This window comes from Globicephala melas, chromosome 6 (assembly GCF_963455315.2).
Source record: "Globicephala melas chromosome 6, mGloMel1.2, whole genome shotgun sequence".
NCBI lineage: Eukaryota > Metazoa > Chordata > Mammalia > Artiodactyla > Delphinidae > Globicephala > Globicephala melas.
In genome coordinates this window covers 111,057,312-111,081,559 of record NC_083319.1, presented here as the reverse complement: position 1 = coordinate 111,081,559, position 24,248 = coordinate 111,057,312, and the positions used below count along the sequence as shown (strand labels likewise).

At 35.9% G+C, this 24,248-nt stretch overlaps 1 long non-coding RNA gene across 1 annotated transcript in view; it reads right to left on the bottom strand.

Moving 5' to 3' along the window:
* The window catches only part of LOC132597432 (uncharacterized), a 143,992-nt gene extending 120,335 nt beyond the window's left edge, over window positions 1–23,657 (bottom strand). Inside the window, exon 1 of the long non-coding RNA XR_009564198.1 lies at window positions 23,292–23,657. This is a non-coding gene — a long non-coding RNA (uncharacterized lncRNA). The remainder of the gene's footprint in view (window positions 1–23,291) is intronic.
* Between the last annotated feature and the right edge of the window lie 591 nt (window positions 23,658–24,248).

The following is a 24,248-nucleotide window of genomic DNA, read 5'->3' as shown; positions in this document are numbered from 1 at the left end:
CTCCGCAACGGGAGAGGCCACAACAGTGAGAGGCCCGCGTACCACAAAAAAAAAAAAAAAAAAAAAAAACACTTCCATTATCTGGGTTTTATTATTTGTAGTTATTAAATTCCAAGTTAATCCATAACCTTATTACTTTTAAATCTAATCATTCCAGGTCTAAACAATCTGCAAGGTTATTGTAAACAAATCAAGGAAACCCAATCATCATTAGCTCTAACATAAAATTTCTCTTGATAGAACTGCCCCAGCCATGGTCCCTAAATTGTTCCTTCTGTGCAATTTAACATGAACTGGCCATTCCCTTCTCCCTCATTCATTCATTTACTGATTCAAAAAATATACTGGAACTCTTACGTGCCAAACCTTGCCTTAATGCAGTGGATGTGATGGTGAAATAAACGGAATATTCTCACGAAGCCTGTGATTCATGAGCTTTTACTATAGATCAGTGAGAATCCAAGCATCAGATCTTAGACGCCAGGTGTGGCAGGGACTTTTATGAATGATAGCAGATGTTGTTCAGTGGTTCTTGACTTGAACGTTTTAGTCAGGATCTCTTGGGAAGTCAGTGGTCTGCATTTCAGTTACTTTTTCTACTGGAGAGAGATCGCTGGAAAAGAGGAAAGGTGCAGGAGCTAGTCTAATCATCTTGTAAACATGCTAGGGAAATACCAACTAGAAAATGTACCAAATGTTTCTATCTATGGAATGTTTTATCACAATGTCTCTGTTGTGTGCAATTGCCTATTAAAAATTAAATCTGTGGGTTTTTGAGGCACGGCTTCCTGAAAAATATTCCACGATCTATATAATCATCTGGACATAATGTGGAGATGTCTCATGACACAGATTGCCCTTCTTGTCAGAGAAGAGACTGAAAACCTCACTTAGAAACCTCCCGTAGTCTGGATAAAACAGATGGGATGGGAGAAGCAGGAGGAAGAAAGACCCCGGGACTTGATGAAGGGCTGTCCTCCTGCTTTGCCTGTACCTGAAGTTACTTGTATCGCTGAAATCATCAGGCTTGGTAGTGGGAAAAACGTCTAATCTATACAAGTCTGCCTTGACGATCTGATCAGACTCCTTGTGTTATGTCACCAGTAAAAGCAGAAGCAAGAACTTTACTATGATAGTAAAGAGATTAAAATAAATAGCCTTTCCATTAAAAGAAAAGGAAGAAAAAAGAAAGTTACCAAATTGCACTCATCTCCAAAAAAAAGATATTGGGATAGAGAGATGCCAAAATACTAATTTTAATCATCACACAAAACTGAATCAAAATGTATAAATTGGAGGAATGATAGTAATGTGTTACCCCTATTTCATTTTACAGTAAAAATTTGTATATAATAGTTTTCCCAAGTAGAATGTAAATAATAATTTAATAAATTCAGAACTCTGAGCATGCATAAACCCAAATGGTATGTGTTGAAATTTTTAAATGTTTAACTTGCTATTGCCTTGTTGAGTAGACCGTTGAAAAGGTTTTTAATATGCACCTGGGAATAAAAGAACAAAGAACTTTGAAAACGTATCTTTTTGAAGTAAATACAAATAGATTAATTACAGTGTGTTAAGGATACGGTTTGTTTCTCACATCATTTCTTTATATAATTTTCTTTCTATATATTCTTGCTTTGTTTAAACATTAACATTAAAAAACTGCTATATGAGTAGAGATAGATTAGATGAAAAGGACGATTTAGTAGCCACAGGTCTTTACATCAGTTTTCAAGAAAGCAGAGTTCCAAGGCAATTTGACCTTCTAACCATAATATATCCCAGCTCATAAGGTAGTTTCTACATTAGCCATAGTCAGGGAAGGTGGTGACTAATGTCAGAAGTAGGGTGGGCAGTCCACTCTCAGGTGAGCCCCTATCAGGGGAAAGAAGGTGGGCGGGTTCTCTCCCTGACAGGTGGAAAAGAGCCTCTGTGTCCCTGAATCTCATGACCTGTTCTCTCTTCTCTTGCCATTGGTGAGTCCTGATTTGGACTCTTCCAGACGGCGGGTGTTTACAGACGTCTGGCTCGAATTCACAGAATGCATGAACTCATGAGTGCTGGTTTTATCAGCCAAAGGTGAGGTTTGGCAGTGATGGGTGTCTGTTTTGGCAACGCCAAGGTAAAGTGACAAGTTGTCTTGGAGGCAGCCTGTCCCTTGGGTGGCAACTTCTGGACATCTGCTCCCTCTGGCATAAAGTCTTGGGGTAGCTTGGGGTGGGCAAAAGCCATCTCTCAAGAAGAGGGTGGGGAGAGATTCGATTGTAGCAAAGCTATCTCAGGAAAGCGTGGTGATGTCATGTCACCTCTTTCTTCACAATGTATCCTCCATCCAAATATTTGGGAGGGACTGAGGATAGAAGCACTTTATTTTGCTTCTTAGATATTGACCCAAAATCTAACATAACTTGCAATTTATTTTCATGAATACATCAATTCCCCAAAATGTGTATATTGTGTTAAATCCTGTGAGTGCATACCATCTACTTTTTTTTTTTTTTTTAACTCCAAGTGTTTTTATTTTTTTAAATTATTTATTTATTTTTGGCTGCGTTGGGTCTTCGTTGCTGAGCACAGGCTTTCTCTAGCTGTGGCGAGCAGGGGCTACACTTTGTTGCAGTGCTTGGGCTTCTCATCGTGGTGGCTTCTCTTGTTGTGGAGCACGGGCTGTAGGCGCGCGGCCTTCAGTAGTTGTGGCATGCGGGCTCAGTAGTTGTGGCACACGGGCTCTAGAGCACAGGCTCAGTAGGTGTGGCGCACAGGCTCAGTAGTTGTGGTACACAGGCTTAGTTGCTCCGCAGCATGTGGGATCTTCCCAGACCAGGGCTTGAACCCGTGTCCCCTGCATTGGCAGGTGGATTCTTAACCACTGCACCACCAGGGAAGTCCCTCCATCTACTCTTTGCACATTGTGTATTCCTTTCTCTCTCGGCTCTCATGATGGATACTTACATATACTAAACTGTTTTTTCTTGGAACCTTGCTTTCTTCAACTCCTCAGCTCTGTTAGTGGATGCTCTCATGTGTATATCCCTAAAACGAATCTGAGCAAAAATTAGATGTTCCCAACTAAAATTGCATTTCTTCCCTATATATGGCAAACACCCTCTTTCTCAGAGAGGCTTGTTTCCCTTTGAAGAGGGACAGGGCAAAGCACAGCAACTTGAGAGGCATCTTCATGTAACTTGAGTGCCAGCAGCAGGCAGGGGCTACCAGTGGTGGCTTAGAAGATTATTTCATTCATTATGGTGTAATTATTGATCCCTCTTCAAAGACTACAGTGTATATGGATAGTTTTACTTTAGCCCACATTTTATTTAGTTCTTTCCTTTTAAAAATCTTGTTCTTTTTTTTTTAAATTCTAACATTAAAAGTTCAGTTAACCTAATGAGCAGATAGAGAATTAACTACAGAGCAGAATCTGTCTCCTGAAACAGTCATGGGATGTTTTCTAGAATCAAGTTTACTTTATGTTTTCCACGTGTGATTTTGACAAATTTGATGTATATTTTTCGGGCTAATATACAGCCAGTTTAATGATTTATAGTCCTAGCACTACTTTCAAACAGGTGTCAGAAATCTTGCTTTGATCATTTCTAGCTCACAGAGGACAGGGCTAACATTTTCTTCTCACCTTCCCGGGACAGTATCACCATTAACCATTTACACATTCTAAAACTTAGTTCAGTCACAAAGAGCTAAAATGACAATGTTTGCCACGGTTAGAGCTTTATGGAGGAGAATGACGTAAGTCAAGTCATCAATGAAAGGGAATAAGAGAATCCAAAACGTGCAAACATAACCCAAAATAGCTTGCGAAACACTGAAAGTGAGCAAGCGATGGAGGGTGCCTGTGTTCAGCCTTCTACACTGTGCAACCCACCACTTAGCACGTGCATGTGGTCTGTGACTTCTGAAATTCAGGACAGTTTCCATATCCCCAGGATCATCCTGCACAACTTCTGGGCTGCATGCGCTCCACTTTGGATACCACTGGTTGATTACGTGATGGAATTACCTTACGGAAACATAACAGCTATGCAAAGACATATATATTGCAGGTGAAAAGAGTAAACATGTATAATACTTGACCATATTAACCATTTGAATAATAAATGTCCAACAAGGAGAGAAAAAATTAGAAAATATAAAAAGAAAATTTTGTGAGATTAAGTAGGACGTTATTTTCAGGGAAAATTAAAATTAGACAGAGATGAAAGGAAAATCAAGATTAGACAAAAACACTGAAAACATTAGATAAACCTAGACATAGCATCTTAAAATTTTGAGCTGTTTTCATAAAAAGATGTCACACAGGTTTTAAGATGGGAAAACAGATACCTTCATAAGGAAAGGTAATTAGATGAGTATCTTTTTAAAAAGGAAAATCTGGTCACAGGGTCATATTAGATAAGGGAATAAGGTGTGTAGGCTTTGAAAGGAAGGGTTATGATCCAAACACCAAACATGAGTACAGTTAATATTCATATTGGAAGACAATAGAAAGGCATATTGGAACATGTGCAAAATTAGACAGCATCCCATCCAGGAACCGTCTCTGTGGAATTCATCTAAGGAAAATGTCTAGCCAAGGGAAAAACACAAAGTAAATAATAAAAACAGCCTTGAAACGAAATTCAGTACATTTTCCAAAAATTTAGCATTTGGAAATAGTAGTAAGAAAGGGAAGAAAAGTAAAAGTGAACTAAATATCTCCAAACTCTCATCTCAGTGGTAAAAAAGCATATGTTGGGAAAATTGTGAATTATGAAGGTAATTACTAGTAAGTAGGGGTATGTAGCAGAACGTCCAAATTCATAGATGTGAAACCATACAGATAAATGCTTTTTTAAAAATCATTAAGTTACGGGACCACCAGAAACAATAAAAATAATAAAAATAAGCAGAAAATAAATATGGCATAGAAGTCATAACCCAACATATTAGATATTCTATTTAATGGGAACTCCTTTTTTAAAAGATATGCTCTCAGATTGGGTTCTAGCTATATTCTGCTCAGAAAGAACACAGATAAGATTAATTTTTTAAAAAAGTACAAAATAAAAGGAAGAAAAGAATACAGCATATAAATTTAAAAAATTGAAGCACTGTTGAAAATATTAACTGACGTCTAAGTAAGATCAAAGAAACACAAGGGATAAAGATTCATATTTTTGAAGATAAAGCATAATATTCTCAGAGTAGATGTGCTAGTTGGGAATATTTATTCATTTGGCAGTTTTTGAACATATATAGTGCTCTGATAGACTGAATAATGTCTCCTTCACCAAATCTCTTCACTTCCCAATCCTGGAACCTGAAAATAGGTTACCTGACATGGAAAAGGGGTTTTACAGATGTGATTAATTAAATGAAGGATCTGGGCGGGGGGAGATTATCCTAGATTATCCAGGTGTACCAAGGTAGTCGTAAGGGTCCTTTATAAGAGGGAGGCTGAGAAGGATATAAGATGACAGAAGGAGAGATGGAGGGTGAGAGGAAGGGGAGAGAGAGAGATGCTGGCCTCGAAGATGGAGGAGGGGGCCACATGTCAAGGAACTCGTCAGCCTCTAGGAGTTTCAGGGAAACCTTCTCCCCTTAGAGTCTCCAGAAGCAATCAGCCCTGCTGACCTCTTGACTGTAGCTCGCTAAAGCTGATTTCTTACTTCTGATTATTGTTAGAAGAAAAAAATGGGGGAAAATGCTAATAATCCTTGACTGATGACGAAGTATTTCTTTATCTGGGTGCTGGTAACACTTGTGTATTTACTTTATAGACCTACGCATAAAGCTATGCATTACGTGCATTTTTTTCATATTATAATTGATTGTTTTGAAACAATCTCTGGGTTCTGGGAGTATAGCAAAGACAACAACAGTATGTTTTTCCATCTCTCCAGAAGAACTGACAGAGCAAAGAGATAGCAAAACAAAATATCTACAGACAACATTAATACCAAACGAGGTGAAAAGGTATTCCCCCAATTCCAAAATCCAGGCAGTTGGTTACAATCCTGTGTGTGGAGGAAAAGAAAAGCAAAGGATCTTCTGTGTGACAGAAGATCAGGAGACCCCAAAAGAACCCAGGGGAATTCAGTGGATACCTCAGAGGGCTGATGAGGGAGGAGCAGCTGACACTGGGGCTTGGCGCCCAGCAGGGAGCGAGTTGAGGCACCCGCAGTGGTGGGAAGGGCTGGGCATGTGGGGCACTCCAGTAACTTGATTCTCAGAGCTGCCCTGCAGAGGCTGCCTTCTGGGACAAGGGCCCCCTCTAGGAGTCCCTGCTGCAAGGGAATTCAAACTAGAACAGACAGAGAGAACAGAGTGAACAAAAGAGAAGGTCAGACCAAAGCTGGGGAGGGAAAGGGAACCGAGATTTCACAGAAAGTGAGCCACCATATTGCTGTACAATGTACAGCAGAACCTCTGGGAAAAGCTTTCCTGTACCCTGCTTCGTTATGAAGTTCAGGAAATCTAATTTCACCCAAAAGCGAGAAAAAAAGAAATGTATACATATCAAACCACATGCAAAGCTATTATAAGAATAAAAAGAATAAAGAACAGAGTAATATCCCTACAGACAAGGGGAAAATGCCAGAAAGACCTGCTCACAAAACAGATCAAAGCTATAACCTGCCATGTTTACACAAACTAAAAGACATTAATAAAAATAATATAAAACATGAAAGAGCAACACACATCAGAACTAGACTGAGTATTGAGGTCCGAGAACTCAAGAAAGAATTAGAAATAACAGAAACTATGTCAGAAGTGAATGCTGACGTTGAAAGAACACAAAACAACAGCAACAACAAAATCATGCCTTAAGACAAGTAGAAAGTAACAGATAGGAAGATGTGAAACGACCATAAAAACTGAAGAAAGAGGTAAAACAATTTAAGAGGAAAATGGGCAAGCTCTTTAAAGTAGACAGGGAAATTAAACATATGGAAAATAGGATAATGAGGATCACAGAAGAAGAAAACCAAAGCAAGAAAATATAATACATACTAAAGCTATAATTTAAAAAATAATTCTGAAGATAAAACAAACAAAAAATTTTGACTAAAAAGACTGTGTGCCTGGGAATACTGACTCTGAATAATCAACACCAAAGCATATTCTAGTAAAACTGATGAACTTTAAAAAAAATTAAAGAAGAAAGAATATGTTTTGGAAGCACTTAGGAAAAAAGAGCATGTGACTTATTATGGAAAAGCATAATTATCATCAGTCTTTTCACTGCAACACTGAGGTTCAGTAGACATATCGATAGAAGTTATAGTGTCCACAAATTAAATGGAAATGTAATTGATGACTGGAGTGCAGAGATAGCATAACACATATATGAAATGTAATATCATTAGGAAAATTTGATGAATCTGTTACAAGAGTTTGAGTGTAACTTTTGGTTGGTAGAATTAGAAGTAAATTTATTTCTTTCTATTTTTTATCATTTCTAGTACCTGCAACATTTCAGTTAGGCATTACAAGTTATCCTTGAAATGTGTCATCTTGATGACACAAGTTGTTTTTCCTTAAAGGAGGAAAAAAAATGGTCAGACATTTCCAAAGTGGGGCAAACTTTGCTGGATCACTTCTATTCATTTGCCTGCTAATCCAGCACTTCCTAAATCCACTCCAATCTGCCCAAGGTAATGCATATTTTGATGTTTTATATAATACATAGAAAGCAGATAGCTCAGTGTGTACTAAGTAATACAGTATACATTGTTTTCAGCAGCACAACACATAATAAATCTTTCTCCCAGGTACCGCAAAGCACTTCATAAATAATGAATATCTAAGAGCTCTGGGATTAAAATATGTTGTCAGTAAGGTTTTAATGAAAGGAAAAGAGAATTTCACTGAGGTAACATAAGCCTCTCAGAAACATTCATCAAGTTAAGAGTGGAGGCTGAAAACAGGACCCAAGACTGCCATCTCCCCGTACAGACAGAGCACAGAAGAGCAAGACGTTTTTCTTAAGGGTTAGATATAAATTCATATTAGGATCACAGGCAAGTGAATTAATTCAGTTCGTGGGAAAGCACTAAGGTAGATCATGAGAGAAATAGGTAACAGAAGAAAAATTAGTTCTGATTATTATAAAGTTTAGGACAGTGTTTACCTGTCTTTTATTCCAGCGTGATTTAATATTTCAGCATTATGGAGTGCAGATAACCCTGGCAACACATGTCATACTGGGGAGTATCTAAAACAGATCATCCCTGGCAGACATTTTCTCCGGTATCTGCCAAAGTGTTCTGTTTACATGAGAGCATCTCTTGTGTGGTATATATTTGTGACCAGTCACCAGAGTAGGAAAAACATAATATAATAGACCTAGATGTGGTCAGGAACAGAGATGCTAGCACCAAAATAATTTCTGCTCATCTAAAAATTCTATTGGTGAACAATACTGAAAAAAGACTGAATTTATATATCACACTTCATCTGGTAATGTAATTGTTCATCGAAGATAATAAAAACAGCAACCGTACAATTACAGTTACCATAGAATCGTCAGCTTGCAGAATGCACTCCTCAATAACGGAATATACAATTACCTTATATATGTTAACAGTTTTACAATTAAAAAAACCACTTCAAATATGTTATTTAATGAACTCAAAAGACTAGGATTCTACAGTGCTGTTGAACAAAATGGGTAAGATTTGATCAAAAGGCATCGGTTCTCATAATGAAATAAAACAATTGTCTAAATGCAATACTCAATACAAGTAATGTATTCTACCAGGAAAATGAATTTTGCTTAGAGTTCGTTAAAACTTTTTATTGAATATGAAGAAGGAAAAATGGACTTACAGATACACTGGACAATACAACAAGTTGATAACAATAGACTATAAGTGGAGAGTCTCTTATGATTTGTATTTGATATCAATTATTTAAGAACTTCTCCAGGAAAGTTTTGAGTCAGTTTTGACCCATCAAAAACTAGTTTCTGATACCTATCCACATTTGATATCTATGAGAATACATGTACAGAAAGAAATTCCATGCCTTGTCACATATTTTTATCTCAACAAATAGATAATCATATATGACATTTGTACCACCGTTGAAAATAAAACCACTTTCATAAAGACATGGACTCTTTCAAATACAGCTAGTTCTCTAACTACAGCTCACCTTTCCTCAAATGATATGGAAGAGTTAAATAACCATACTAATTTATATATCTCCATTTTATTCTTAACATATATATGAATGCAAAAGTGCTCACCTAAATATCTGCAGATGAATCAAATAAAATCCCATGATGCTAGAGAATATCAATTTTTGAATGTGTGCATTAAAAATATGGCGCTAAGTACCTACTATTTTCCCCCAATAAGATTTTTCATGTGCAGATTATATCATCACTGACATAGAGATACAGAATGCATCAGTTTAAACAACAGACAGTCGTCAGTTTTCTATAATCCCTTTACCCCGGGACTGCCTATGGAACCCTAAGTTATGTTTTGGTCAACCTGCTCGTTTCTGTCAACATCTTGGCAACCCTTATTCCATAGTGTAGACAAAGGGAAGATAGAAAATAGAGCCGTCTTGGAACCATCCAATTAAAATGCCTATTGAGAAAGAGCCCCAGTTCTAGTTCCGGCTGCAGCAATTTTAATTGCTCTGGGGCTCCCTCAGATGAAGACTCGAATGGAGGACACCCTGCTATTAATTTTCCAGGGTCTCCTCTGAAAGGTTCTTTAGCCTCTCCTGGCAGGATGGATGTAAGAGCTGAAGTCTGCAGCCATGCTCCCCCAGTGATCACCGGGAAACACAGAGACAGGATCTCCAGGCAAATGTGCATACGAAGGATAACGACTTCTGAGGTGGTGACACGTTTTATAGAGCCTCTGAGTGGCTCACCTCCAGTCTGTGTGTCAGAATAATTTTGACTGTAAGGGAGAGTAGAAATCATTTCTTTTTATGTTGAAAGAAGTAGACGTGGACTGTGTATGGCTCTAAAGTGTTAACAATGGAGAGAAAATGGGAAAAGTACTCAATCCCTTAAGGGATACACTTGTGTATGAAATTATAACACAGAGATCCTAATTCACTCATCTCTTGTGAAAGAAGATACTCCCAAATCACACAGGTACACTGTCAGTGCTGTCAAATATCAATGAACAATTCATCATCAGTAATCCACACTTTATCTCTCAGGAAGACTCGGAAAGCAGTCCAAAATATCACTGAGTGACCCCAAGGCTACCACAAATAGTTAATGAGGTCTTTGTGGAATCTTTTGAAATTTTGCTCTTAATGGTTGACGCCTTCACTCTTTTTCTGTCTCACCAGACTCTCTCCAGACTCTTGTGACTCCACTTTAATAATCTTTATTATTTCGGGACACAGTGGGAATGAAGACAGCCTTTGTACATGATTTATGAAGTGCATATTACCATAGCAACCATACTGTAATTTTGAAAACAGGCATCTTTGTAAGAAACTGGGTATCTAAAATGAGAAATGACAAAAAGTGGCAGCACCATTTATTTTTTAGCTTATTCTGCTCTCTACAATTGCCTTATTTTATTTACATTTTCAAGTAGTCTGTTCATTTGTACACTTCCCCTAAGTCTGGATTCAGTAAAGTTCTAGCCATTGTCTCTGGATTCATGTGGAAGAATTGGTTCCTGTTTTCTGAGACACCTCTATCTACAGGAGGTTAAATAGTTTTACTAAATACAACTCAGTGGAAAGAGATGAAATCATTAGTCTTTCTTTCCAAGACAATACCCAAATATTAAAAATTAAGGGATGCTTGAAATTATGAAAAGAAAAGCCAGATTACTGATTAAACTGTGTCACAGTGAGGGAATGCTATGTTTTCAGTGAGCGAAGTTGGCAAGAATACTATTAACTAAGTCAAGAGGCAGCACAGTATCCAAAAGCAGCTGAGGCTCACCGGGGAGCCGGGAATTGAGCCACGACAGGATAGAGCCGTGCCATTTGGGACTACAGAACTCTAGAAAGACACAGAGGTCAGGACTTAATGTCCTCCATTAAATAAATAGCGACTGCACTTTCTTGATATGCTAGGCACCTTACAAGCCACAGATGACACAGCAATGAAAAGACGGACAGGGTCCCTGTCTGCAGGGAACTTAGAGTTTGGTAGAGGGGGAAGAGCACTAAACAATCATGCAAATATTTTCTAAATAACTTTGTTATAAGTGACGTGAAGAAAAACAGAAAAATATAATAATGGTGTATTACACCAGGTCCTGAACAAATCTTTTTCTGTATGGCGATACTAGAACAAAGAACAGGAATGTATTGTTTGGTTGTTGTTTGTGGTAAACCTAAGAAAGGGAATCAATGCTTTTGACTTTAGGCTGCTTTCTAGGTATCGAACATATAACAGTTACCTGTAATTTATCATAAAGAGCTAATTCAGTTGTTTTAAAATTGGTAACGTCTCAGTGAACTGCATGACATCACTGCTGTGCTTGGTGTTTTGCTTTGTTCTTTAGATCAATTGCAGTACATTGTGTTTTCCATACAGTGGTCTTCTTTCTTTTTTCATATTCAAACATACATACCCTTCAAGATGAATCTAAAATACTATCTCATTCCTGGAGCTTTTCTTTTCAATGACCTACCATGTAATATGTGTTCATTGTAGAAAATATGAAAATGAGAAAAGTAGACTATTACACTAGTACACATCTAGTGCACTGACTTGTCTGAAGAGGTGTGCAACAAATAAGTGTGTGTGTGTGTGTGTGTGTGTGTGTGTGTGTAATAAGAGGAAGTGGCATTCACACCACCCTTTGTGATTTTGATTTATCATGGTAGGCCTACAGAATCAATAAGCTATGAGTGTTGTCTTTCTATCATAAGTGAGGTAAGCTAGACACTTCAGCCCAGACATCTGATCATATTCACGGAGGCCCAGCTGAAGGTTGCTTTCAAATTAAGGAGGATGGAAATGAATACAAGATCCAATAAAAAAAGTATGAGTCTTTCTTTAAAACCAGAAGTGCTCTCGATTAAACACTAGATAGAATATTTTGACTTAGAGTGTCCTAATGTTCATTTTTATAAGAAAATCACCTCTATAAAACAGAAGATGGATTTTTTTTTTGCCAGCTCTATGAACTCCCTATTATGGTTCAGATAGATGAAGTTCTTGATTTTTCTTTAAGGGTAACTAATATCATAATTTTATCTACAGAGTAGCTGAAGCTACTGTATTAGCTCATGAATCTAAATATGTAACAAAGTATCAGATGGGGAACCTAACAGTTTATAAACTTTTTGCAGAGTGGTTACACTTAAGTTGAGTTTATCATTAATTGTATATGGAATTATTTCTCTATCGGGTCTCAAAAATGAAGTAAAAATGGGCATTGAAGCATACAAGTTTAATGAAGCAAGAATATTTCTGAAAGAAGTATGATTAATTTTGTTGTGAATTTGGAAACTACCAACATTACATTATGGGGAATACTATTTAAAAATAAAATGTAAAATAAAACGACAGAAAGAAGTTCTAATTGTTTTAGTCATTTAAGCCTTAAAATATCCACTAAATTGTTTTAATGTATTAAAGCCCAATATGTATCCATTTTGAACAACTGCCTTTGAATTTTTATTTACATTAAGTAGAGCTGTGAACCCCTGCTTCTGAGTCTTTTACTGTCTGAGCAAATAGTTTTTTCCTCAGAGAATGACCTCTAACATAAAAGATACAGGCAAAACCAAATTTGAACTGAAATAACAGTAGACTAAATATTTATTAAATAGTGATTTGTTTCTAGTTAAACTGTATGTCTACATAAAATTCTACCTAGTTGAAAATAATGCCTGGTGCATTTGTATGAAATGTGACTCTAAGGTATTTTTGTTTTATTAGGGAAAACCACATTTTCCATACTTTACAAGTTCCCAAATTCAAGTAGTATGCATTAAAAGGCTCTATAATCCCAAGATTTTATGTAAAATATTTATAATGATTTTTTTCCACTTAAAGATATGGAGAGGTTTTTCTCAATGTTGGTCAGAACTTTTTCGTGTACATTTTTAGTAACTCAAATGTCATCCAGTTGTCATGTTTTATTTTTTATTCCATATAGATTTTATTTCATGAAGGCCTAAGTGTAAGCTTCAAATAAAATTGCCCTGTATCTCTACCAACCATAATTTATATGTTTTTTTTAATTAAAGTATAGTTGATTTATAATATTGTGTTAGTTTCAGGTATACAGCAAAGTAATTCAATTATATATATAACTGAAATATATATATATTTTTTTCAGATTACTTTCCATTATAGGTTATTATAAGGTTTGAACATAATTCCCTGTGCTATACAGTAAATCCTTGCTGTTTATTTTATGTACAGTATTTTGTATCTGTTAATCATATACTCCTAATTTGTGCCCTCCCCCTTTGGTAACGATAACTTTGTTTTCTGTCTGTCTGTTTCTGTTTTGTATGAAGATTTATTTGTATTAGTTTTGTTTGTTTGTTTGTTTGTTTTGCGGTACGCAGGGCTCTCACTGCTGTGGCCTCTCCTGTTGTGGAGCACAGGCCCCAGACGCGCAGGCTCAGCAGCCATGGCTCACGGGCCCAGCCGCTCCGCGGCATGTGAGATCCTCCGGGACTGGGACACGAACCCGTGTGCCCTGCATCGTCAGGCGGACTCTCAACCACTGCGCCACGAGGGAAGCCCTGTATTAGTTTTTTTAGATACCACATAAAAGTGGTATCATCTGATATTTGTCTTTCTCTGTCTGACTTACTTCACTAAGTGTAATATCCTGTAGGTCCATCCGTGTTGCTGCAAGTGGCAATATTCCATTCTTTTTTCTGGCTCAGTAATATTCCTGTGTGTGTGTGTGTGCACGCATGTGTGTGCACCACATCTTCTTAAGCCCATCATCTGTCGATGGGTACTTGGGTTGTTTTCATGTCTTGGCTATTGTAAATACTGCTGCTCTGAACATTGGGGTGCATGTATCTTTTCAAATTATAGTTTTGTCTGGATATATGCTCAGGAGTGGGATTGCTGGATCATATGGTAGCTCTATTTTTAGTTTTTTAAGGAACCGCCATACTGTTCTCCATATTTACATTCCCACCAACAGTGTAGGAAGGTTCCCGTATCTCCACACCTTCTCCAACATTTATTATTTGTAGACTTTCTGATGGCCGTTCTGACTGGTGTGAGGTGATACCTCACTGTAGTTTTGATTTGCATTTCTCTAATAATCAGTGATGTCGAGTATCTTTTCCTATGCCTGCCAACCATAATTCCTCTATCAATAATGATCAGCCTAATTGTACCAAAACTATAGCATTTAACTAACTAGTCTCAAAAATAGTTACTACTACAAGGACATGTGGCTAACATAGTCTCTAAGGCAGTACTGTTTTTTGAGTCTCTTACAGATCAATAGTTTGTTAATGTCATTGTGCAAGGTCAAAATCCATAAGAAGGCCACATGGTACAATCTGGAGATAAACACATTTTGGAACCAGTCAAACCTGGGTGAAAATGTTGGTTCCATCATTTACAAATTGTATGACATTGAGCAAGTTTCAAAGTCTCAATTCCCTAGTGTGTGAAATAAATTAAAAAATAATAACTAACTAAATGGTAGTTGTGAGTTTCAAACTATTGATGCATTTACCTGCTCCCACCCGTAACAAGTATCATTTGTCCAAGAAACATAGTTAGATAGGTAGATACAGTTAAGCATAAGGTTTCCAAAGTTCGTTAATATTGGGTTATTCTTTGAGTATTATTTATACTTTTCTTACAGTTTAACTGTATTATAATCATCACAAATACCGTCATTACCACCAATTTGCAATGCCATGCGATCATGAAACCCTAAAAGCTACTTTCTAAACAACAACATATCTAGTTCTCAAAACATTACTATGAGTTAGGCATCTGCATTCTTCAGGGAAGTGCTATATGTAAAAATCTGAGGTAACTTGCCTATGTGATGCAATTAATAATTAGAGAACCTAGGATTTAAACACAAGTAGGAGCACCCCCAAAGTCTTGCTCTGAGAAGTAAAAATGTTTCCTCTATTTGATATTCAAAGATTATCCTTTGACTGTTTAGAGGTTATGCCAATTGAAAAATAGTTCTCATTTTGAATTATCAAACAGCATTTGGGGCCAAGCTAGATGGTAGATGGTAGGATACAAAGATGGCAAAGTGATCCTTGCCTTAAAGAAAAAGAAATTCAAGGACATGTTATACACACAGGAAAGAAATCCATATGTGGTATTCTGGTGGGGATTCTAGAAATAGTTGCATTAATGCAGAACAGAATTATTCTGTTTATTGAAAGTTTATTATATTTATAGATTTTCTAGTAGGAAAGATTCTTTCATTTATGTTTATTAAAACAGCTTTGGTATTTCCATGGAATTACTCTTTCAGAATAATAACAGAAATTAAAAATATTCACTTTCAGTAGCCATATGGGTAATTTCATTAAAATTTTATTATATGTACATATTTTAAATTTTTTCTACTGTGAATGCAAATATAAAAATAATATACATATTTGACTTTGTGTCAAACACAGAATATTTGCATATCAATATTAAATATCCAATGTAAACTAAAAATGCAAAATAAATACATTAAAGCAATACTTCAGAACTTTAAAAAAGATTTGCTGAAATAATTTTTCACTACACATGTTCAAGAACTAGCATGTAAAATACCATCATCATAATCAGGAATGAATTATTGGTATATAGTGAACTGATAGAATAACACAAACTTCACTTGGGCCAATCAGAGTAACTTTCTCCTGAAATGTGGTACATGGTTCTTTGTAGGAAATCTCCCCAAATTAAAATTTAATATAACTTATTTTTAAGTCACAACAATAGCATATATGCCTAAAATTTGAATAAAACAGAAGTAGACATAATTAAGATCATGACAGAAAAAAAAAAGACATGGAAAGATTGGAGAACTAGATCAATTGTGTAAATATTCACTGGGAAATTTTAATAAGTAGGTGCGATTGTTCATAAAATTATATAATAATTGACACTGTCTCAGTAGGCTGGTGTCAATACTTCAATCTATTTTTTACATAATTGCAAAAAACTGATCAATAACTCTTTCAAACTTACTGTACTGTACTGTAAGAGAGAAAGATTGATGGTATCAGAAGGTCACTTCTGGGAAAGAAAAAGGAACACTGAGAAATGACTACTATCTAGCAAAACTTGAAAATAAAAATTAGTCTCTCAAGCATGTTTTATTTTTCATACTGTTGAGATCAGTCATTTGTGGTATCTCTCAGTCCAGTCACAGAAAAATTACTAACAGTTTATTATAAATACCTTCAAAGGATCACTATTTTATGGCCATGATATATCGAAGTCATTTGTTGGTTATCTCTCCATATACCAAGGCAGCTGCATAACAACATCTTTGTGGTGACCGATGGGCATAACTTTTATACCATGGAAGCTAACACTGACACCAACCAACTACATCCTGAAGAATTGCCTGTATGCTTAAATGAGGATGCAATCAGTAGGTCTAGTATTATGTCACATGGGTGCTTTAAATAGTTTACTTTAATTTTGTCTCTTTAACTAGCAAAGCCAGACACGTGTTCACATATATTCACAAAAGAACATAAATATAAACCATGCCAATAATTAGGCAAATTGATTGTTTTTTTTAAGTAATTGCTGATTTCAGTAACATGAACCTAAAACTTGAGGTACAATTAAAAGTTTGTAAGGTGACCTGGGCCATAAAGTTGGGAAACTTGCATAAAGCATAAAGTGTTTGAAGCAAGCAGGAAAGAACATTCCAAACAAGAAGACAAACTGCACATGTTTGAGGAACTTGAAGTATTTCCTTATAGTTGAAGAGTAAATTTAGGGAAAAGATAAAAGAAGGATAGGGAGGTACCACATTGTGTAATGGTTTGGTATGCCACTGTGAATTCCAGTGGAAAGATTATAACAGTGACATTGTGAATAATAAATTGGTAGATAAACATATGGGGCAGGGAAATGGTTTTTGTGGTTAGTTTGAGATTCAATACAAAAATAATGGTAGCATCACAACCAAAGGGCCTATCTTTGCTTCTTCCAAAAGTATATACTTACAAAGGTAAAGATTAGAGAATAAATGTCAGCAAATCCTGAGAACTTGGGTTAACTCCAAGGTATATCTAGGAAGTACCAGGTACACCAGAAGAGTAAAGTGCTAAGGCAGGAGAGTAAAGAGATTAAAGGAGTTAACACTCTATGTTGTCAAATATTGTAGAGGTTGACGCAATAAAGATTAAAATGATGGCAGTTATCTATGGGCTTTTTAATGTTACGTGTCTAAGCTCATACTGCTTGCTGCATGACAGGCCAACAAATGGAGAGAGGAGATGTTGGGGCAAGGAATAACGACTTTACTTGGAAAGTCAGCAGACATAGAAGATGGTGGACTAGTGTCCCAAAGAACCATCTTGCCCGCGTTTGGATGCTCGTTTCTTTTATAGAACAAAGAGGGGGGAAATGAGGAGGTAAAGTAAAAAGGTGATAAGTTGCTGCAAATTTTTCCTGGAGATGGGCCATTATTTACTTTCAGCTATAGGCAACATCCCTTTAGTGATTAACTTGAAGCAAAAGCAATAGAATACAAAGGTTAAAGTAAAAGAAACAGATCCAACATGGAGTCAGATTTGTTCTTCCCTATTACGTTAATGTGACAATCATCAGTGACTTGAACAAGGGAAGGTCTAGTGCAGTGGAAGGGTGGGCAGTATAATCTAGAAGAGCTGTCCAGTAGAGCTTTCTGTGAAGATGAAAGTGAACTGTCCACAATGTCCGGTACGGCAGCCTTAGCCACAGGGAGCTCTGGTGTGATTAAAATGTGGCTATTGTCACTGAGGAAATGACATTCATTTTAATTGATTGAAAAATTAGTAGCCTAAAGTATTTATAATCACAGAACTACAGATTTCAGAAGGTAATATTTAGTGAGAAACTGACCACACTGACATAAATAATGCTTTTAAAAGATCTGGCATGAAGGAAGAAAGAAAATAGTCCAGAAGCAAGTGTAAAAATGTGAAATCATTTGAAATAATTTGTTGTTTTTCACTTATGCACTGACATGGAATAGAAATAAGTATTATAAATGATAGAGGGAAAAAGTAAAGATGAATAAAATGAAGAAAATGAAATATAAGTAAAGTGTGAGAAGTAATCTTAATATGTGTTGAGTAGTTCCTGAATTAGTTTTCTTTAAAACTGATAAAAGTTATGATGTAGTTTAAAATACAGAAGGTTATCTTTCTGCCTTTGGTGTATATCCTGGTTATTCTGCATCTGCCCAATTAGACCATCCCTTTTCTGCCCTGCTTTGTGTCCCAGGAGGCTGAATTCCACTGACTACATTTCTGATTCATTTGATCTCTTAACTTTCCGTTAAGTTTGTCCATCGGGAGGAACCATAAGATCTAAGAATAAAAGAATAGAAAGGTCAGGGCGTCTATTGTACCTGAGGCCTCGGTTCCTCCTCTTTCACTGACACCCCTTGTCTGACAGTTTTTCTCTGCTCCTTCCCTCCCTGCCCACTCCTAGTTATAGCTCTCACTGGGCGCTTCAATCCTAGTGGTAAGTGATTTTGGTTTTCATTGTTGATTGACCTGGCACTTAATCATTATTTGTTCATTTCCTTAACCCCGTCCACACCTCTGAAAACATTTTATTTATTAAACTCTCTTCAATTATACCGTTTAAGTGGGTCATTTGTGTCCTGTTAAGCTTAGCTAATTGGAAATGAAGAGTAGCCCCAGGAATTAGTCCCTCAAATTGAGATTCTGGCATTGAGTGTCTAATGTAGTTGATGTACTCAAAGATTACTTCCTTGCAAGGGAGAGATGAGTTGCTGATAATTCATTCTTGAAGTGGCACCATGATTACTTAAATCATAACTTATTCTGGTCTGGAGTGACATGCTTATTGATGACAACACGTTAGAAATATGCTTGCCTGTGCCACTTGATTATGATATCAACTGTGGAAATTAGAACAACTGCCTCTGATTGCCCAGAAAAGGTACTCAAAGAAGGGAAAAAAATAAAATAAATGTAAAGCCTTGAATTCCCAATTCCAGGCATGGGTGGAGGCTAAGAAAGTCTATATGAAGGCCCTAAAGAAATTATTTCCTGTAGCCACAACTGGAAAATGGAAAATTTCAGCAGAGAATTAAAATCTATAAAAACCAATCAAATTAACTAGACTTATTGCGGTGATCGTTTCACAGAATATGCAAATAGAATATGTTATATACCTAAAACTAATATAATATTATTTGTCAATTATACCTATTTTATATATATATATATATATACAGACATATACACATACCAAGACTATAGTGTAGAATAACCTCAATTTAAAACTCAGTAAACGTGTTTAATACTATAGACAGAAGGCTAGAAAATTAAAAAATAAGACACTATAAAACATTTGGAGAGAAGCATCAAGAAAAGAAGAAAAAATACAGAAAACACTTAAGAGAAACATGGGGCAGAGTGAAAAGTTCTTGAATATATTTAATTAGAACTTCAGAAAAAGAAATGACAGAAAATAAAGCAGAAGCAATATATTAAATGATAATGGTCAACAAACTGTCAAAACTGCTAAAGATCTCAAACCAGCAAGTCAGGAAGCAGTATGAACCCTAAGCAGGATAGATATAAAGTCAGACCTATCTAGAGACTGCTAACACTGCAAGAGACCAGAGATGGTGAGCAAATTTGGGGGAAACAAACAAAAAACCAAACAAGGAATGTCAGTAGGTACAGCAGCCTCCTCTTAACAGGAAACACTGAATAACATCTTAAAAGTGATAAAACAAACAGACAAACAAAACTGCCATGTGATCCGCAAATAAAAGCACAATGAAACATTCTAGTCAAAGAGAAATTGAGTAAATTTGACACCAGCAAAATTATGCTAAAGGAATCGTTAAAGCAAACATGAGAAAGGAAAATGATCCCAGATGGAAGCAGAGAGATGTGAGAAGGAATACAGATTAATAAAAAAGAAATATGTGGGTAAACATAGAGTATTAATAATATTGTTTGTATTTTAAAATATATAATTTTAATAGCAAAATGGCAGCAGGGGATAAATGGGATTAAAATGATGTAAAAGTTTTTTATTGAGTGACGAGTAGAAGGATGTACTAGGCTTCATAAGTCAAGGATACCTACTCCAGTTTCTAGGGAATTTATAAAATAATAAAGAATACATAACTTACAAGCTAATTGAGGTTAAAAAATGAGATAGAAAAGAACTCTAAGTAAAATAAGGGAAAGAAATAAGTGAAATAAAGTAAAGTAAAGTAATAAGTAAAAGACAGAAAAGGGAGCAAATAGAAATCAAGTATTTAGATGGCAGATCTAGACCAAAATGTGTTCTTAATTCCAGTTATTTTATTTCTTATAAATGGACAAGATAGCATAATTTAAAGTCAAAGATTTTCAGATCAAATTTTTTTAAAAAAGCCAAAAATACTCTTCTTTTTGATGACAAAATGGAAAAATTACACATAAACATCGAAATGAAAAGTAAAGAAAATATAGTAATGCAAAAACTACACCAAAGACCTATTAAATCTACGCTAACGCCAAACTTTAAGGCAAACAACTTTGATAGATATAAAAAAAGAGGTTGCATAATGATAAAAGATTGAATCCATCAGGAAAATTTAAAAATTCTAAATCTGTATTCATGTAGATAATAAAACTTGATTAAATTACAAGGAGACGTAGACACATCTGCATTCACAGTGGAAGCTCTTTTAACATGCTTCTTTTAGTAATTTATAGAACAACAAGAACAAATGAGAAGGTAAATAAACATTGAACTAAACTCCTAGTACCCCTGACCTAGTTGACGGGTATGGAACATTGTGTCCAACAAGGTCAGAATCCATATTCTTTCCAATCTTACATGTTATTATTTCTATGAAAATTAACTGTATGCTGAGTCATAAAGCATGTCTCAAAGATCTTAAAGAAATTAAACCACATGGAGGATATTCTCTGTCCAAAATAAATTATTTGACTAAACAATAAATAAGTTTTAAAAAGATAAGGATATTTCAAAATGCGGAAAAATAAACCAATATATTTCTAAATAACACATTGAGTAAAGAAGAAATTACAGTGAAAACATTGTCAGTGTATTAAAATTAAATATATCAAAACATTAAATGCAGCTAAAGCCGTGTTTATAGTGAAATTAGCAGCTTTAAATGTGTACTTAAAAATTGTAAAGATTTAAATTAAATATCAGTATGCAAATCAAGAAGTTGAAAAGAACTGAAATTTAAGCCATAAAAAAAAATAGGAGGGAAGAAATTAAGAAACAGGCAAAAGTTAACAGCATTCAAAATCATTTGTATTAGAGAAAATAAAAAAGGATACAAGTTAATTATTTAAAATGAGTAGTAAATTGATAAACTCCTAGAAATTATCAGAGATAAAAAAAGTACAAATTATCAAAATTGGGAATAAAAACCAGACATCAGTAAAGAGTCCATGTATATTAAAATGTAATAAGCATATTTAGGTTTGAAAATGTAAACAAAGTGAGACAATTCGTAAAAGGGAAAACTTATCAAAACTGATAAAAGAAAAAATGAGTACTTCTCTCTCTGTTAAAGGAATTGACTTCATAAATTAAAAACAAAAAAAACTTTCCACAAAGAAAAGTTTGGGATTCCACAAAATCCCTTCAGGATTGTGGGACTTCACTAGTGAATATTACTAAATATTTAAGGAAGAAATTACTCCAAGTTTACACTAATTGCTTTACACCATTAATAAGTGGAAACAGTCATCAGCATATTTAATTAGATAGTAAAATCTGACAAGAACATTATAAGAAAAGTAGTTGCAAATCAATAACTTTCATAAACATAGATGCAAAAAGCCTAAACTAAACATTAACAAAACAAATCTAGCAATACATAAAATGATACTACTTTATGACCAAGGGGATCATCTCAGGAATAAGATTGACTTAATATTCAAAAAATCCAGGACGTTAACAAAGTAAACAGAAAAGGTATTATCATGAGGCATTATATACCCAATTTTTCTTTAACTTTCTGTTTCTGATTTTTTTCCTACTATTTTATCTTCCCTTGTGTTTGTAGAACCAGTATGATCTCAAATTAACATAGGTTGTACAATAACTTAGGCAATAATTGTGTCTAACATTGTTTCAGTAGTATTAATGATCTTTGGTTCAGACTGAAATGAAGCAGACAAGACACAGAAACCTCACTCAGCACCAAGTTTAAGTAGCGATTTACTGGAAACAACAAAGCACACACAGTAACAGCAGAGCATCACATGGCTCACAGGCATATCTTTTGATTTTGTAGACGTTCTACACTCAGGATGTTCACAACTGATAGAGAAGAGGCTGAGTGGACAGAAACCAATTCAGGAAAGCCTTCAGCTAGGTCCCCTCAGGCTTTACACCTAGCCAGAACTACAACCCCTCAGGCTATGTGACCAACAGCTGGTCACCTAGCTCACCTAGGTACACACAGTTTACTACCACTCTCGGATACAGCTGCACCTCATCAGTAGGAAGACAGGACCTCAGTCTAGATATATTACCTAAGCTCACTTTGAGTCACTATCTTGTAAAGTCCACAAGTGGATAGTAGCCTATGCCCGGCCAACCCCATCCAAAATTGCTAAGGCATGGCATTTGACTGCTAAAACACAGGCAATACATTTAAGCTAAAAATCACAATTACTCAATGGAAAAAATTCTCATTATTCTTACCCATGCCTTTCAAGAGAAGACAAATTTCAGACATCGTTTATTTTAATTAGTAAGAATCTGTTTATAAATTTTAAAAAACAACTGCCAGGGGCTTCAGGGAAATTTAAGGGTGTGTTGGCAATTTTGTTACAAACCCTATTCTCTTCTCCAAGAGAGAAAGGGGGATGGAAAGAAGAAAAACAACATTACTTTGTATTTTTAACATTTATACCAAAGTGCTTTACAGTAAGTCCTGTACATATGAACGAGTTCCATTCCTAGAGCTCGTTCTTAAGTCCAATTTGTTCGTAAGCCAAACAGAGTCAGCCTAGGTACCCAACTAACACAATCAGCTATATAGTACTGTACTGTCATAGGTTTATAATACTTTTCACACAAATAACACATAAAAAACAAATACAAAAAATAAAGAAAACGTTTTTAATCTTACAGTACGTACCTTGAAAATACAGCAGTACCAGCTACATCATCGCTGCTTTTACGCTTGCTTCCGGACATCCTGGGCTTGAAATAAAGATACTGTACTACTGTACTCTATACAGTTCTGTACAGCAAAGTACACAAAAGCACAACCATTTGTAGAGGATGCAAGCATGTCACAATGTATGCCAGACACATGAACTAACTTACATGATTGGACACGCGAACACACGTTCGCATCTTTGAAAAGTTCACAAGTTGAAGGTTCCTATGTAGGGGACTTACTGTACTGCTAAGCACAGTATTTTTAAGGAATTTAGAGGCTGTTCCAGATATCGACTATTCTGTAACAAACTGTGCTAAAACATTGACTTCAAACAACAGGACTTTATTATATCACAGAGTACTGTGGTCAGGAATGGTTCAGCTGGGCCCATATTCAGTTCCCATGGCAGATATTCAGATTACCATGGCAATATTCAGAATACCATGGCACTGAATGGTGTCCCTTCATGGGGTTCAGCTTCATTCACACGTTTGGTGCCTTGGCAGGACTTACTGGCAGAATGGGCTCGGCTGACTGCCTGTCTCTCTGTGAGTCTCAGGCATCCCTACACGATCTCTAATGTGGCAGCTACACATCTCTGATGGCAGATCAGGGCTCTTTGAGCAAGTGTTCTGAGAGACACAAGCAAAGAATTCAAAACTTCCTATGACCCAGGCTTGGAAGTTCCGTAAACTCGCTCCCACCATATTCTGTTGGTCAAACAAGTCACAAAGGCCAGCCCAGATTCAGGAAAAGAAAATTAGACTCCCCCCTCTCAGAGGAGTAGCAAATCATTGTCGTCATCTTTCATGCTCAGCAGAGACCTTTTATTTTTATCGACATAATTTTAGATAGCATTAGACCAGAGATTAGGCAACTTGCCGGTTCTTTTTTTCACTTTTTGATTAATTAGCTTTATGATACATGTCA